At 36.6% G+C, this 18975-nt stretch overlaps 1 protein-coding gene across 3 annotated transcripts in view; it reads right to left on the bottom strand.

The window, feature by feature from the left end:
* Positions 1-891: 891 nt before the first annotated feature.
* The window catches only part of DNAJB9 (DnaJ heat shock protein family (Hsp40) member B9), a 562457-nt gene continuing 544373 nt past the window's right edge, over positions 892-18975 (bottom strand). For all 3 annotated transcript variants that reach the window (XR_014326469.1, XR_014326470.1, XR_014326471.1), the window contains one exon: positions 892-934. The gene's annotated coding sequence lies outside the window, so the exon portion shown is untranslated. The remainder of the gene's footprint in view (positions 935-18975) is intronic.

The raw sequence follows: 18975 nt of genomic DNA, 5'->3' as shown, positions 1-18975 counted from the left end.
TATATAAAACTCATCAAAAATAGGTAAAATTTAATGTTTTAGAAAACAATTCTACTTTTATGCTCAAGAAATAAATACATTTGCAGGACAGTAGGTGAATAAGATTGAGTTATGATAATATCCATTTTAGAAAAGAAAGAAATCACCCTCCTGTGCATTGTTTGCAGTTTTAGGGAAAATGCAGGTGAGCAAGAAGAGCATCTCTCCCTCCTTTCTTTCTTGAATGGATAGAAGTGACCATATTTTTTTCCATGACTTTTTTTTTTTTTTTTATGCGGTACGCGGGCCTCTCACTGTTGTGGCCTCTCCCATTGTGGAGCACAGGCTCCGGATGCACAGGCTCAGCGGCCATGGCTCACGGGCCCAGCCGCTCCGCGGCATGTGGGATCTTCCCGAACCGGGGCACGAACCCGTGTCCCCTGCATCGGCAGGCGGACTCTCAACCACTGCGCCACCAGGGAAGCCCCATGACTTTTTTTTTTTTTAACTCAAAAATAATCCTTTAATCTGATCTCAACAAACTGCCATAGAGAACCTTTCAACATTATGAAAATATCCCTGAGAAGTACACCACTGGCTGAGGTTGCACAACTGGAGGTCCACAGTGCTAGGGGCCAACGTAGTTTCACAGAACATGAAATGGAGCATGCATTGCCCTCACTTGTATCGACCATGGCTTCTACCCGCAACAAATTCTAATTAGGATCAGCAGGTAGAAAAATTCCTGATACTAGCAGCATTAAATCCTAAATTTCTATTTTAAAATTTATCTTCACCATGGAGTTTTTGTGTGTGTGTGTGCGTATCTGAAAAAGAAATGTTAACTCAAACAGTTGCTTCAAAATTTGTAGGGAACATTTTTCCCACTTACTTCAATAGCTGCTTCATCCACTTAGCATCTTAGAGGAAAAAAAGTCTCCAAGTGAAGTTTTTTCTAAGATAAAAAACAATACAAAGTTTCTTAATGAGGTAGTAAGTCCCCAGAAATAATCTATTTCCATTTCTATGCTATTTTTTTACTATGGGACAGAAATTTTTTTCAGAAAGTAACAAACTTCCAAGACACATTTCTTTGTAAAAAAAAAAAATGGCTATCAGTCAGTGTCAGCTTTCACTTCCCTATTCCCCTAAAATCAGCAGGCTACAAACTTTGAGGTTTTCAATACCATGCAAGAGAATGTCTTAGTCACTTTACCTAAATATGTAAAGTGTAAGAGACACTTTCTATACTAGAAACAAAACTTTGCCAGTGGGAACATTTAATATAATTAACCTATTTATTTGAAACAAGTCATAAAGTCCCTCTATATTGAAAACTATGGAGTCTGTTTGTGTGCTTGCGTTACCAGGAAAACACGACAAATTGAAATACAGATTTGGTTTAAAATATAAAACTGTCATAACCTTGAGAATCAGGACATTTCTTATAGCTGAACAGAAAGCACAGAATTAGCCCATTTTCAAAACATACATCCCATCCTATCTTCCACCTGTATTATATACACATCAAAATTCTCTAAAGATAGGACTATGTAAGCAAATACGGCATCTGAGAAACCTAAACCATAACGATTTCAGTTCAACTTCTACCCAAGGAATAAAATCGTTCAAGATTTCCTCACCAACTTATTAAAAGGTTAAACAAATAAGTTCAACGCACGTTTATGAACACAATTCAAAAAAAACTTGAAGAAGAAAAAGGTCAATATATGACTTTGAGGATAGCCTTCTCTGAAAGCCATTATTTTCTCTCCTAAATGGTCACAACTTCATTCTCATTTCAGACATTTTGCAAAGCTGACCTAGTGAGCCTCGGCTCAGGATAACAGACTTCCAGGAAAGCTGGAGCTCCCACTCTTCTCCATCAAATAGAGAGACTTCCAGAATGCCCCTGATTCACTTTATTTGCTTACAGACTAGATGACTTAATTAAAAAGAAACTTGTTTTCCTTTTACTCCAGTTTATAAGCCTTTCTTGTCGCTAAATGTCAAAAGTGCCCAGTCTGGATAATGGCTTCCATGGCTTTATCACCAGGAACTACTAATCCAACTGAGCTTAGAAATATTCTCCAAACTACTCTTCTTCCCACCCACCACCATAGACAAAGGACAATTTAACTGCATGCCTGGAAAATCCCCTAGACAAGCTGATATGCCAATGCCTATTTGGACCCTGAACATTTGAACTAAATTCTCAATCAACACTGGAAAAATCTGTAAGCCATTCTTTGTACAACTCATTTTCAATAAAATGACTCAGAAACTGACCCAACCCTATGGCAGTATTACGAGTTCTATCAATTGAACAGGCTGTGACCAGGAAAAGATCACCTTCGATCGTATGATCAAGACAGGCTTTTCAGTAGACCATGAATTACAATCCAAACCCAATACACTATACCAATTGTTATAGCTACTGGGCCCAGATCTCCCCTGCAACTTCAGTAGCTAGGCAGGTTTTGAGCATTTTAAAAGGAAGCCGGTAAGCAAAAGCTACAAGAGGACTTAATGTAGTATAAGGAGCCAAAGTCTAATTTCCCCCGGAGAAGAGAAGTAAACTGCTATTGATAGAATGAGTAAGAGTTTTGCCAGGTTGGGGCAGAGAAAATTGGGACATAAAGATGCTGCCCAGAAATTACTTTTCTAACCTGAACTCCAACAGCTACCCTATATGAAATCAATAATCCAGTCAAGTTAGTTTTTTTAATATTGCTTGAATATACTTTCTGCCTCTACTCATGATACAGGTCAGACTTTACCTCAAACTACCAAATTTATGAGCACCTTTCAATATGCAGCACTAATGCCACCTTCTCTAGGAAGCATTAACTGATTTTTCCAGATGAATATGGCTTCTTCCTTTCTGGTCATTTCTAATGATTTTAACTTTTCATCACAAGTTACCACTTATTAAGTCAAGCTTTAAAGAAAGGAAAAAAAGAAGTGTGCTTAGAATGATATTTCTTTACAGTATTATACTAAATAAATAAATAACCAAATAAATAAAGGTAATAGTTCTCTACATGTAACAGGTTCTCAACTAATGTGTGTTGAGTGAATAAATAAAATTGACCTGTGAAAGACTGCTATCTAAAAGTAATGTCAAGATGTTGATTGTTTAGACATTTCTTGCCTGCTATAACAAGAAAATATAACTGCAATTCTCCTTTCAGCCAATTAGTTAATTTCTAATTAGCTAAAATAGTTAATTTAGCCAATATTGCATGTCAGGGCACGCATCATATATTAATGAATCTAGAATACATAAGACAGAATCTCCTACCTTCAAGGACATGATAAATATAATTTTGCCTCTTAGCTACACTGGTATTTTTTCCTAATGTATCTTAAGCCTTGTAGGGTGACCCAGTTTTTAGAGCCATCACCGTCTTACCATTGTTGGTAAGTAAGGCTGTTCTATATCATGAGTGATATCCCTAGTGCCAGTTACACGGTTTTCTTACTTTAGAATCTGCAACGTTAAAAAAGACCTTGAGAGTTCATTTAATCCACACCCTGGCTTAGTCAATCAAGATCTGACGGGTAAGTCTACCCTAATGGTTAAGGCAGCTAGAAAAGCAAATTTCACAGTGTCCCATGATAAGTTATTCTGTTTTAAGGCTTTCACTACCTAGAAAAGATGTCTTCCTTATACTTAATCAATGTAGAATACAGAGGAAATGAGGAGGGAAAGAAACTATTCTTTAATAATTACATTCAATATTCAAGGCAGAGCACTAATGGCTTTGCTTTACATGTGTATATTAAACAATCCTTGAAAAAGCCAATGTGCTTAAAATTGTCACTATTATGCCCATTTTATAAATGAGATAATTAAGGACTGAAGAATGTCTGCATCATGCTCAAAACTACACAGCTAACAAAGAACAAGTTAAATTCTCTAAAGAAAACTACTGGATTCAAAGAAAGGAGTAGGGCAGAAGCCTTCAATTCAGTAACATTTTTCAGAAACTATCTGAGAGTTCTCTCTCCTGCACCAAAGAGCAAGTTCAGTCACACACTTCTCCACAGCATTATTCCCTCATATTCTCCACTTTCCCTTAGGAAACCTACAGCCTGCAAGGGGCATCTCTACATATTCATCAACTTATCTATATAGTAAACAAAATTTATTCAGTACTAATTACACATCTATAACTGCAAGAGCCTCTGATACACTGGTCAATAAGACGTGCATTCCTCTCCTCAGGAAGTTAAAGACAAGCACAGTAGACAGACATAAAAGAAGTAATCACACTAAGATAAAATTGCTAACTGTGTCATGCAACAGAAAGAACAAAAAATTATATAGGGTGTTCTCAAGTAATATAACAAGACAACCGTCTTAAGTTTGGGAGCGTAGAAAAGACCTCCTATAGAAGATGATGTTTAAAGTGTAGAATAAATGAGAGTTAACCTGGCAGGAGGGGGGTAATGTGAAGATAGCATTAAGAAGGGGAAAAGAAACAGTCCAAGTGTAGGAAATGAAATATATAAAAACCCTGGAGTAGGAAAAATCTAACATAATTGGGGAATAGAGAAGAGGTTAATATCTAAAGCACATTGATCAAGACAGAGTGGTACAAAATACAGCAAAGAGGCAGGCAGCAGGGGCCATACAGATAGAATTGTGCATTCCATTCCAACAGGACAGGAAGCCATTGATAAGTTTTGAGCAGAGGTGTGACACGATATAACCTAAGTTTTTAAAGTGATTACTCTAAAAAATATGGCAGATACTTTCTCCAACCTCTACTAAAACAAAAATAAAACACATTTTTAAGTCCACAAACCTGTAAGGACAAAGAACAGGAGAAAAGATGATGTCAGCAAAATTTGGAATCTGGAAGGATAAGTGATGACTGATTTTGAACAATTAGAAAGCTAATTCTAAGTCATAAGAGGTGAAAAGTGCCAAGTAATTTGATTTACACTTCAGAACTCCCCTAATACTCTGATACTTCTGAAGGAAGTATGAGAATGGTACCAGAAACAGGAAAACATGCTGAGGAAAAAACTGCCCACTCCCACCTCACCCTAGGCCCTTGCTACAGTATCCCTCCCCTACTTTTCACAACCAGGCCACTGGCCCACCTCATGCCTCATGCTTGGCAGAAATAGGAAGTATATTCTTTGGAGAAATTCAAACAGTCTCTGAACTAGGAGAAAACAGGCCAACATACTAATACAGAAAACACGGAGACTAATGAAAGTTTAAGTGTGGAGTATCAAGACTACATTTTCTTCATTTTATTCCTTGAGCACTGGCCAGGTAATTTGTTTGCCACAGTTGTAAGGGTAAGGCTTATAGTCTTCTAATCCAAGTGACTGAAAGATTCTACCCTGTGGATTCAGAGAAAAGATTTATAGATTATGATACTGGAAGTTTTTCCAATGAAACAGCCCTGCTGGATCACCCTATAATGAAACCTTCAGATGACAATTTCTTCACATGCAATACCTTCCTGTAAGTATGTAGTGCTGTACTTTCATGTATGACAGAAAGCCAAAAAGCACTAGACATCATAAGAAATTGTCTAACATGAAAGACAGGGACTAACACCACAAACTGAAATAAGGAGGAGGAAAGACAAGCTTGTGAAGAAAGTTGAAAACCACACACACACACACACACACACACACACACACACACACACTTTATCAATATCCTCTGAGAGTTAAGAGAAAAATATCCACAAAGTAGTAACTGAATGTTATACAAATCGAAAATCAGAAGGAAAAAAACAGCCCATGGAAATGAATATGATAGCATAAACGAGAAACTCAATAGAAGTGTTAGCAAATGAAATTGATTAAATCAAGAAAGAAAAGAGCATTAAGAAAAGGAAATGAAAAATTGGAAAAAATATTAAAAAATTGGTTCATTAATCAAGTATTTTCAACATATGAATAATGGTAGCTCTATGAAGATATTACAGGAAAAATAGGGAAAAAACAATAAGTGATTCAAGAAAGTTTTCTAGGGTCAAAAAATTTTCCACATTAAAAGAGCTCACCGTGTATCCAGAAAAAAGGATGAAATAGATTCTTGTTAAAATATATAATTCAGAAATTTCAAAACAGTAAGTCAAAAAGAAGAGTCTAATAATCTCCCTGAGGAGGATAAACTTAGGTATCATAATACTTGGATTAGAACGGCTTCAGATTTCTCAGAAATCTATCAATAGAGAAAACTGGTGTATTCATTTTCTATTGCTGCATAACCAATTAACAAGACTACGGATTTTAAAACACCACTTGCTTATTACTTCACAGTTCTACAGGTCAGAAGTCTACCAGGCACGACTGGGCTCTCCACTTAGGTTGAAATCAAGGTGCCAGCTGAGCTCAGTTTTCATTTAAAGGTAGCAGAGAAAATCTGCTTCCAGGCCCATTGTTGTTGGTGGAAGAATTCAGTTACTTTTGGTGGTGGGACTAAAGTCCTTTTTTCCTTGCTAGTTGTCATCCAGAGACTGCTCTCAACTCCTAGGGGCCACTCCCATTCCTTACTACATGGCTTCCTCTAGTTTAAAAGCAACAACAGTGCATTGAAACTTTCTCATGCTTAAAATATTTGTCTTCCTCTTCTGTGACCATCCAAAGAAAACTGCTTTTAAAGGGCTCATTTGATTGGGTCAAGACCACCAAATAATCTCCCTGTTTTAAAGTCAACTGCTTTGTGACCTTAATTACAGCTGCAAAATTCTTTTATAGCTAAATTAGTGTTTGATTAAATAACAGGAGATAGTGTTGCTGAAGAAAAAGTCTACTCATGACACTGTTAAAATAGTAACACAGATTTTATTCAGGACTAACATGAAAGGTAGAGGATGAAAGAATATTGAGAATACTGAGGAAAGCCTAGATTGCCTTGAAGAAATTGTAAGTAAAGGTGAGCTAAATAAATCTTCATGTTCTGTAGTTTAAGGCCAAAAGATAATTTCTGAAAGAGCAACAAGGAAAATGCAAAAGATAAAACTGGAAATGCAAAAAGTAGTCCCAGCATCATAATTATTAGGTAAAGAGAGATAACTAAAAACTATAGGATAATTGATAAGTTTGAAAAGTGGTTGCCTCTGTGGAAAGGAGACTGAAACTGGGGGTGGGAAATTCCCTCAGTTCTGCTTTGTGTGTGTTTTGTTTTGCTCTCTTATAAATTTTGTAGAATAATTTGACCCTTTCAACTAAATACATGTATGGCTTTCATAAAAATTGTTTAAAATCTAAGTGAAAAGATTACCATGGCTGCTCTATGGAAAATGGGTGTAAGAATAAGAGGCTATTATAGAGATATGGCATGAAGTGATGGTGGCATGAAGTGGCATGATAGTGATGATGGTGGAGAGGAGGGAATATCTAGATTAAATGTGAGAAGTTAGGCATTGTAAGATGCCAAAAGTGACTCCCAGTTTTGTGCATGAAGGACTGTATGAGAAAAGGTTTTTACCAAGATGGGGGTTATGCTCTAACTACAGGATTTGAGGTAAATGATTTTTTTCTTGGGTATGCCACACTTGCAAGATTTCTGTGAAACTGTGGAGGGGAGATTTCACATAGACATTCATATATATGAGAAACTCAGAAGAGAATTCTTAACTGGAGGTATGTGTGAGATTTTTAGTAATTAAATATTATTCAAAGATGTGCAAATGGTTAATATCACTTTTATATAATACAGACAGATAAAAGATGAAAATCCAAGACTATACTGTCAGAAATAAAATATATGAAAGAAGAAAATAGACACAAATAAAGACTAACCAAGAGGGGCCAGAAAAGGAGGAAGAAAATGAGAAAAATACAGAACCATGGAAGCCAATATAAAACTGTGTTCAGATAAATGGAAATTGTCAGTGATGTCAAGTACTTGTTAAATGTCACATAGAGTTAATACTGCAAAGTGTTTATTATATTAAGCAATACGGATATGCATTTGTTTAGCCAGAGCTGTTTTGATGGAGCAGGCAGACAAACCAGGTTAAAGTGGGTTGAGAGTGAAGGGAGAGAATGAATGGAACTTTTACAAGCGTAGGGAAACATACAATGAGTTTGGCTGTAAAAGATGAGTATATATGTAAGGCAACTTCTGGAGGGATTATGTGGTTGGAGGGGATCATTTTAAATCCAGATGACAACAGCACACATTAATGCTGATGAGGAGTATTCATCGGAGAGGTGGCTGGGGAGTGAGGACCCTGGGAAAGCTGAAGGAGGTGAAGACCAGAGTATATGCAAGTGTACCAGAGCTGGAAAAGGAGAGTTTATTAGTCCTTTGTAACAAGAGAGAAGAATGGAAGAATGGATGCAGATGCAGGTGTCTTTATAGAGTGTTGTAAAGGCAGAGGAACTCCTGCTTGCTAATTTTTCTACAATGTACAAGAAATAGTCATTAACTTAGAGTTATAATGGAGGCAAAGTTGGAGGTATAAAGAAAATAAATGTACTAAGGTAGGCTGCATGGCACTTTTGAAACCCCATTTGGGATTAATACAGCTTTATATAATGATAACAATATGGTAATAACTAATAATTAATAACAATGGGGGAGAGTGGTTTGGAAGAATATTTTACATCTTAAAAGATAAGGGCATATTTTTTTTTACAGGAAGAGAAATAAAGATTTAGAATATTGCCCCCACTTTGTGGGCCTAAAATATATGCAACTCAAGTCTTCTAGGCATCCCAGATTTAACAAGAGGTAGGTATCTGATCCAAAATCAGCTGTTCAGTTTCTCTCTCCTGGCAATTTCCATTTGGGAAACAGAATGAATCACTCAATCATGGAGCTGAACTGAATGCTCTGACAGTCTGGGAGCTGAAGGTGCCATGGAATAGCCACGATGAGTCAAGAATGCAATGATACGTAAGCAGGGAGAGCCAGGCCACAGAGAGAAGCAGGAGAATCAAGCTGACATGCAGAAAGAAGAGATAAGAAAGCATGTGTCCCAGAAAGGCTGAGTGAATAGTCTGGTAAAGAATTTCAAGTTCCCAGGAAACCCTCCTGGGCTTCCATGAGGTTGCTAACATTAAAATATAATTGATTTTAGATAAGTTAATTCTCACTGCTTTCTATTCTATGCAACAAAGCACCCCTGGATAAGAACATTAGAGGAGATTTTCATCCTGGTTATGTTTATTTCAATGCTATGTTAAAATTTATATCTCACATAGGAGTTGATATAAAATTTATCTAGACCCATAGTATATGTGAAATAAGGGAACATAGCTTTCCACATAGGAATGGAGATAACTCATTTTCAGTGGACTAAAATAGGAGAGGATAAGGAAATTTCCCTTTTTTCCTGTTTGTTTAATCGTTTTTAACCTTGTTCTGTCAGTATTTCCCAAAATAATGTATAGATAATCTTGTTCTCTCTTTTGTTTACCAACAATGACTTTAACATTGCTGAAAAAAGATCTTTTAGATATGTGTTATATTTATCTAGAAAACGGTATCTTACCTGTCATTTAAAATAACTGAAAATCAACCCACATTTTTAATTAGAATTGTCACATGAATACATGCTATCCTCAATTCAGGCTGTTAGCAGTAATTTATTTGTGTAGCTGAACAATATATTGAAAAGAAAATTGCAAAGCGTCCCAAATAATAGATGTCGGTTGGATGTTTCATTCATAGTGTAATTACTGAGATTACATATACTGAGAGTTGCAAAAGGCTGATAATGGGCATATAAATATTAATGAAAAAGATAAAATACTACTATTCATAAAATATTATCATAAACAATACTTCAGGGGAAAAGGGATATTGGGTTCTTTCATAAGGTTTTGTAAAGACTGAAATTCAAAATGATATCTGAGAGAATGTACTGCAGAATACTTCTGAAACAGGGTAATTTTATGTCCATGTATTACTACTTCAATCATGAATTACCTAATTTACTCACAAAAAGCATTTTCGGATTGCTACATGTGCTTTTTCTAATATATGAAATAACTGCAAAGTTTTACACAAGAGTATCATTGTCAAACTAATATTTGGTGAAATTAAGAAGTGGAAATTCCTGCTAAATATAAAAGGATTATTTCAGATTTCAACAACAAAGAATATTGTGAGATAATTCTATTCTACTCAAGATTAAACATCATCTCTAAAATCTCTATAGATTTTATTTTTAACATTCAGATCTAAAAATGATTTATATGTATGTAGCTGTGCTAGTAGTATCATCATCACACAATAACTTCTTAGAAATTCAAATTCTCAGTCCCCAGCCCGTGGTCTGTTTTAACAGTGATTCTGATGCATGCTGAAGTTTTAGACTGAAAGTCAGGAATTATAAAGCAACAGGGATTTTAACAGGACGATAGAGGAGTTGTAATGTGAAAGTATCAGTGATAGGAAGAGAAGCACGCTCCTGATCCCTCACCTGCCCGCAGATGCTAGGATGTTAGGAGAAGAGCAGCTTCAAAGAGAAGCTCAGGAAACAGCCAGTCCTTACGCAAAACTTGAAAGTGGAGGGAACGGTCAGTGCAAGAGTAGAGGCTGGCGGGTAGTTGTTAACTATAAGAGTTCCAGGGAAGAGAAGGGAAGAGTTTTCAGAGAGAGGAATATGGGAAATGGCTCTAAGGAAGAAAAATAGTATGTAATGGTAGTGTGGGAGACTAACGAAGAAATCCATACTGGGAAATGTATAAGAACAATCTGGATGCACTGTCTACAGGCGGCACTGTACAGTACAATAGCACTTAAGCACTCAGATTTTAGCAATAACTCCCTTGACTGGGTTTTGGTTCTACCATGTGCTAGATTGGTGACTTTTGGTTAGTTTTGGGGGTTTTTTGTGGGTTTTTTTTGTTGTTGTTGTTGTTGTTGGGGCAGGGTTAAATCTTCAAAATAGATGGGAAAAACAGTAGTTATCTCACAGAGTTGTTGTGGGTATTAATAAGATAATGCTAATGTGTTAAGAAATGACACATATACATCATGACTTGGATGGGGAAAAATAAAAAGAGTAGAATTCTTTACTTTCTATAATTATATTCAAATTCTTCTGAAGTCCCAATTTATGTGGATGGTGGAAGGGATTACGGGGGCAGAAAATTGAACTAGCCAATTAAAATTAATTGTTTCTTTTGGATGAACTGGAATCTTTTCAGTAAATAGCCTTTCCAAGTTATTTATCTTTTCTCCCCCATATGGCACAGGTGTGTCTCCATGGAAAGAGTTAAAGGAGCAGCTGATATGTATACAGGTTGCTGTACTGCCCTCTAAATTCATAGTGCTCTTTTCAGTAATTCTTGGTTACTGGATACTCTGGTGGCAAATGTCCACACCAATCTAAGTCAACAGCATGTTCAGCTTTCAGTCCATTCTCCAGGCACAGCCCCACTTTACTGAAAGGTCCCATCACAGCTCTCATGAACTCTGCAGATACTGGGTCTTAGTCACAACTTCCATCAAGATTAAAGATTTAGCAATCTACCTGATGGTCTCTGCTGGGGAGCCCCTTCAAACCTTTAACCTTGATAGCCCCAGAACAGCTCCACCAACTCTCAGCTCCCAGTTCCAGTTCTGAGATCATACTAGAACATCCATGTTTTCAAAACCTAAGAGCCAACGGAAACTCAGGTACTCTGTTTATGACCCTGTAAGCACGCTATGCTTCCATTTCTCTTCTGGTTCAAAGACACCTGCCTAGTGGTCACTTCATCTAGGTCTAAGACCCTCAGATTTTCGCTTCCCACATAAACTATTTGGGATTACTACCACCTCCAGCCCTTAAATGGGACCTCTTCCCCATCCCTTCCTTTATCCTCTCCACCATGAGAACTCTCCCTCCTTTCTCTCATGTATATTCTGAGGTCTCTCTGCCTTTAACTTATAGTAAAAGTTTGCTGATCTGAGCAATCCTGACCTGTCTCAACTTGTTTGAAAATGTATAAATCCCCTTCTTTCTCTCAATAAAGCCTGGTTCTATTGTTTCAAGGGAGAGTTTTGAAAGCCAAAGGTGGTCAAAACATTCCATGTTGAAAACTGACTTGGGTGATGTCTCATGTTTTGACCTTAATGATAGAAAGGTCATAGGGAAATAAAATTTAAATGAGCATGGGAATTAAATTAACTTGGTTCACTGCTTTCAAAATACCATCCTTGTTATCTAAGTGATATCTACTGTTTATCACTTAGTAGCTATCAGGCACTATGCTAAGTTCTTTACAGATATTATCTCATTTTTTCATCACAATAGCTCTATAAAGCATTATACAGATGATAAAACTCAGGCATGTAGACATTAAGTTGTTTGTACCAGGCAACAGTGATTAATTTAAAGAGCCAAGGTTGAATTTAAGCAGTTTGACAGTGCCTAAATTCTGAAAAGTAAGGCTCTATTCCCTCTGTGTATGGAACAGAGTATTTAGTAAGTAAGAGCTATTATTACTAGTATTACTGTTCTTGTTTGGTGACTCTAATCGCTACAAGTTGGTATATGCGATTTTAAAATAATAATTTAGTTAGTTTGGTTTACAGATTACTCTTTCATGAATTTGGTTAGTTTGACTCCATCAGAGAGACTGATCATGTCTTGGAACACAAAATTATAAGGAGAATATGGAAAAAAATAATGATTTATAGCTCCATCTTTAAATAAACTAAATTGAAATTACACTACTCCAATCCCACCAGTTGTCACTACAAAATAAGGTCACATTTCTATTAAATGCCTAATTGTAATGGACTTTCAGCTATCTTTGCCCAAACTGGGACTTAATCACTCTCTTTAGATGTACAGGAGGAGTGTTCTAAAAGGTTCACAGATAACTGTGCTATAGAGAGGAGGGGTGAAAATGAATAACTTTCTAGGGACAATCCTAAATTATATAGAATTCATAGGAGAGAATATTTTCACTACACTATTCCCTTGAAAAAGAAAATGGCAAAAGAGGACCTTTTAATCTTCCTTCTAGTTCTCTGTGTGAAAGCTATAAAGAAACTACAAATCTTTATTTAAGGATATAACACTTTGAGAGAATAAATGAGCTGATATATCATATTATTCAAACGCAACTGTACATATAGAAACATCAATTCTCCCTCATTTTATGCCATAATTTAATGCAATTCAAATGGGTTTCTTTGGGAGTCACTGAAAAAAGTGATTTGAAAAAAAAATCAATAGTGACTATATCAAATATAATTCAGAAAGAAAAGACTAATGTGAAGAATCTACTTATAAAAAAAATCTCAGTACATTATGAAGACATAACAGGTAATATAGAGTAATACTGTTCCCAGATAAGCAACTATATGAACAATACAGACTGGAAAAGACTGCCCAGAAAGAGATTCAATTACATGTAAGAATTTATTATACAGTAATATAGACATCACAAATCAAATGAGGAATATTTGGTAAATAGATCTGAAACAACTAACTTGCAATTTTAAGAAAATCAATTGGTATTTTATTTCATACATCAAATTCAATTTAAGATGAATTACTCTTTTGATATTTGAAACATTCTATTAGGGAGACTGTGGAGAAGGAACTGGGCAAAGCTATAGAAAACCACAAGTTGGGAGACTAATAAGCAGACTAAATGAGACATGCCAAATGAGAAATAAGGGGTAAAAAGATGAGATGAAGTCCAGAAAAATAGAACTTGATGGTGAAATATATACCTGAAATATGCAGTTTTCAGACTTTAGAATGTAAATGAATAATGGTTCTTTTAATTGAAATAGGTCAGACTACATGGAGAAATGCTTATGGAGCAAAGCCTTCGAGTTCAGCATATGATATATATGATGCTCAGGACTGGAGTTGATAATAAAAGTGCAGAATTCACATAATATATCTGGGATGGAAATAAAGACTTAGTAGGATTTTGCTTCTACAGAGAATTTGAGGACAAAGAGTGGATAAAATGACTCAGGAAGAGGATATAAGTGGTAAGAGGGCCAAGCGTAAAATCTCACAGTGGTGGCAAGATTACAAGCCAAGTATAGTGTACCAGAACGCAGAACAATTGCAACAGGGAGCATAATGTCAGAAATATGAAATACAGTGGACAAATCTTAGAAGAAGATATCAAATGAACTGAATTCTCGAAATTGGGCAATTAAGAGGTTTTTGGAGATCCTGGCAAAAAGATTTCCAAAAGAGGACAAAGGAAGAGGCCATGTTGTGGGTAGTTTGAGTATGAGTGATAAGAGAGGAGAAATCAGATGAAAAGGGTACTGGAGGAAAAGTTACGTGAAATCACATTTTGTTAAGGAAAAAGAGAAAAACCAGACTCTTTAAAATTCATATTTGTATCTCTAGGCCTTGATTAGTACAAAAAATAGAAAGTATTTTACAAGTACATGTTTTCAAAAAATTAGTAATTTTTATTTGGACAATTACCATTTTACAACATACTTAGATCAAATATATGTCAAACATCAGCTGCAGATCCGATTCAATCTTGAAATAAAAAAAAAATTTAAGATTTTCTCATGTGATGTTCTGCAGCTTTCAGCTATCGTAGGTCACTATCTATTTAAATGGCATTAAATCCAGTCCTTTGACTCATGAAACAATCAAATTTTACTCCATAATTCAGGGGTCCTTAACGTTGTTTTTTTATTGTTGTTGTTTTGTTTTTCTTTTTGTTTTTTTCAGAAAATACCAGTGAATAATCTGATCCTACATTTCCTTGGTACTGAAAGTCAGTGTTGCTATGTCTACCTATGGATTCTGACATCAGGATATTTCATTGTTTTACACTTTGCTGATTTTGCCCTCAGAAAGAAATTCTAGGACACTTTAAATTTTCTTTTCTTTTTTTCTTAAGGAGAGGTAAACTATCTTTGAAGTGTCTCCATTCAAATGTATTAAGCAGACATAAATCACACATGAGAGACACCAGTCAAAAAATGGGCCACAAAAAATAGTGAACTTCTGGATTGGTTCAAGATGGCGGCGTAGAAGGATGTGCTCTCACTCCCTCTTGCGAGAGCACTGGAATCACAACTAACCGCTGAACAATCATCGACAGGAAGACACTGGAACTCACCAAAATAGATACCCCACATCCACAAGACAAAGGAGAAACCACAGTGAGAAGGTAAGAGGGGCGCAATCACAATAAAATCAAATTCCATAACTGCTGGGTGGGTGATGCACAAACTGGAGAACACTTATACCACAGACGTCCACCCACTGGAGTGAAGGTTCTGAGCCCCATGTCAGGCTTCCGAACCTGGGGGTCTGGCAACAGGAGGAGGAATTCCTAGAGAATCAGACTTTGAAGCTACTGGGATTTGATTGCAGGACTTCGACAGGACTGGGGGAAACAGAGACTCCACTCTTGGAGAGCACACACAAAGTAGTGTGTGCATCAGGACCCAGGGGAAGAAGCAGTGACCCCATAGGAGACTGAACCAGACCTACCAGCTGGTGCTGGAGGGTCTCCTGCAGAGGCAGGGGGTAGCGGTGTCTCACTGTGAGGACAAGGACACTGGAAGCAGAAATTCTGGGAAGTGCTCCTTGGCGTGAGCCCTCCCAGAGTCCACCATTAGCCCCACCAGAGAGCCTGGGTAGGCTCCAGTGTTGGGTCGCCTCAGGCCAAACAACCAACAGGGAGGGAACCCAGCAGACAAGTGGATTAAAGTTTTACTGAGCTCTGCCCACCAGAGCAACAGCCAACTCTACCCACCACCAGTCCCTCCCATCAGAAAATTTGCTCAAGCCTCTTAGATAGCCTCATCCACCAGAGGCCAGACAGCAGAAGCAAGAAGAACTACAATCCTGCAATCTGTGGAACAAGAACCACATTCACAGAAATATAGACAAGATGAAAAGGCAGACACCTATGTACCAGATGAAGGAACAAGATAAAACCCCAGAAAAAAAACAAAACGAAGTGGAGATAGGCAATCTTCCAGAAAAAGCATTCAGAATAATGATAGTGAGGATGATCCAGGGCCTCAGAAAAAGAATGGAGGCAAAGATCCAGAAGATGGAAGAAATGTTTAACAAAGACCTAGAAGAAGTAAAGAACAAACAAACAGAGATGAACAATAAAATAACTGAAATGAAAACTACACTAGAAGGAATCAATAGCAGAATAACTGAGGCAGAAAAACAGATAAGTGACCTGGAAGACAGAATGGTGGAATTCACTGCTGCAGAAGAGAATAAAGAAAAAAGAAAGAAAAGAAATGAAGACAGCCTAAGAGACCTCTGGGACAAATTAAGCGCAACAACATTCGCATTATAGGGGTTCCAGAAGGAGAAGAGACAGAGAAAGGATGAGAGAAAATATTTGAAGAGATTATAGTCGAAAACTTCCCTGACATGGGAAAGGAAATAGCCACGCTAGTCCAGGAAGCACAGAGAGTCCCATACAGTCCCAAGGAGAAACATGCCGAGACACATAGTAATCAAATTGGCAAAAATTGAAGACAAATTATTGAAAGCAGCAAGGGAAAAACGAGAAATAACATACAAGTGAACTCCCATAAGGTTAATAGCTGATTTCTCAGCAGAAACTCTACAAGCCAGAAGGGAGTGGCACGATATACTTAAAGTGATGAAAGGGAAGAACATACAACCAAGATTACTCTACCTGGCAAGGATCTCATTCAGATTCGATGGAGAAATCAAAACCTTTACAGACAAGCAAAAGCTATGAGAATTCAGCACCACCAAACCAGCTCTACAACAAATGCTAAAGGAACTTCTCTAAGTGAGAAACACAAGAGAAGAAAAGTACCTACAAAAACAAACCCAAGACAATTAAGAAAATGGTAATAGGAACATACATATCAATAATTACCTTAAATGTGAATGGATTAAATGCTCCAACCAAAAGACACAGGCTCGCTGAATGGATACGAAAACAAGATCCATATATATGCTGTCTACAAGGGACCCACTTCAGACCTAGGAACACAGGCAGACTGAAAGTCAGGGGATGGAAAAAGATATTCCATCAAATGGAAATCAAAAGAAAGCGGGAGTAGGAATACTCATATCAGATAAAATAGACTTTAAAATAGAGAATGTTACAAGAGACAAGGAAGGACACTACATACTAATCAAGGTTCAATCCAAGAAGAAAATATAACAATTATAAATCTATATGCTCCCAACATAGGAGCACCTCAATACATATGGTAACTGCTAACAGGTATAAAAGAGGAAATCGACAGTAACACAATAGTGGGGGACTTTAACACCACACTTACACCAATGGACAGAGCATCCAACCAGAAAATTAATAAGGAAACACAAGGTTTAAATGACACAATAGACCAGATAGATTTAATTGATATTTATAGGACATTCCATCCTAAAGAGCAGATTACACTTTCTTCTCAAGTGAGCATGGAAGAGTCTCCAGGATAGATCACACCTTGAGTCACAAATCAAGCCTTAGAAAATTTAAGAAAATTGAACTCTATGAAGCAGCTTTTCTAACCACAACATTATGAGATTAGAAATCAATTACAGGGAAAAAATTGTAAAAAACACAAACACATGGAGGCTAAACAATACGCTACTAAATAACCAAGAGATCACTGAAGAAATCAAAGAGGAAATAAAAAAATACCTAGAAACAAATGACAATGAAAACACGACAATCCAAAATCTATGGGATGCAGCAAAAGCAGTTGTAGGAGGGAAGTTTATAGCAATACCAGCCTACCTCAAGAAACAAGAAAAATCTCAAATAAACAATCTAACTTCACACCTAAAGGAACTAGAGAAAGAAGAACAAACAAAGTGTAAAGTTAGTAGAAGGAAAAAAAAAATAAAGATCAGAGCAGAAATAAATGAAATAGAAACAAAGAAACAATAGCAAAGATCAATAAAACCATAAGCTGGTTCTTTGAGAAGATAAACAAAATTGATAAAACATTAGCCAGACTCATCAAGAAAAAGAGGGAGAGGACTCAAATCAATAAAATTAGAAATGATAAAGGAGAAGTTACAAGAGACACCGCAGAAATACAGAGCATCCTAAGAGACTACTACAAGGAACTGTATGCCAATAAAATGGACAACTTGGAAGAAATGGACAAATTTTTAGAAAGGTATAAACTTCCAAGACTAAACCAGGAAGAAATAGAAAATATGAACAGACCAATCACAAGTAATGAAATTGAAACTATGATTAAAAATCTTCCAACAAACAAAAGTCCAGGACTCGATGGCTTCACAGGTGAATTCTATCAAACATTTAGAGAAGAGTTAACTCCCATCCTTCTCAAGCTCTTCCAAAAAACTGAAGAGGAAGGAACACTCCCAAACTCATTCTATGAGGCCACCATCACCCTGATACCAAATCCAGACAAAGATACTACAAAAAAAGAAAATTACAGGCCAATATCACCGATGAATATAGATGCAAAAATCCTCAACAAAATACTAGCACACAGAATCCAACAACACATTTAAAGGATCATACACCATGATCAAGTGGGATTTATACCAGGGATGCAAGGATGTTTCAATATACGCAAATCAATCAATGTGATACAGCATATTAACAAATTGAAGAATAAAAACCATATGATCATCTCAATAGATGCAGAAAAAACTGTCGACAAAATTCAACACACACTTATGATAAAAATTCTCCAGAAAGTGGGAATAGAGGGAACCTACCTCAACATAATAAAGGCCATATACGACAAACCCACTTCTTTCTCAATGGTGAAAAACTGCAAGCATTTCCTCTAAGATCAGGAACAAGACAAGTATGGCCACTCTCACCACTATTATTCAACATAACTTTGGAAGTTTTAGCCACAGCAATCAGAGAAGAAAAGAAATAAAAGGAATACAAATTGGAAAAGAAGTGAAACTGTCACTGTTTGCAGATGACAGTATACTATACATAGAGAATCCTGAAGATGCCACCAGAAAACTACTAGAGCTAATCAATGAATTTGGTAAAGTTGCAGGATACAAAATTAATGCACAGAAATCTCTTGCATTCCTATACACTAATGATGAC

This window comes from Leucopleurus acutus (genome assembly GCF_964270905.1).
Source record: "Leucopleurus acutus genome assembly, chromosome: 9".
Taxonomy (NCBI): domain Eukaryota; kingdom Metazoa; phylum Chordata; class Mammalia; order Artiodactyla; family Delphinidae; genus Leucopleurus; species Leucopleurus acutus.
Note: the sequence above shows the minus strand (reverse complement) of the source record. Positions and strands in the feature narration are given on the sequence as shown.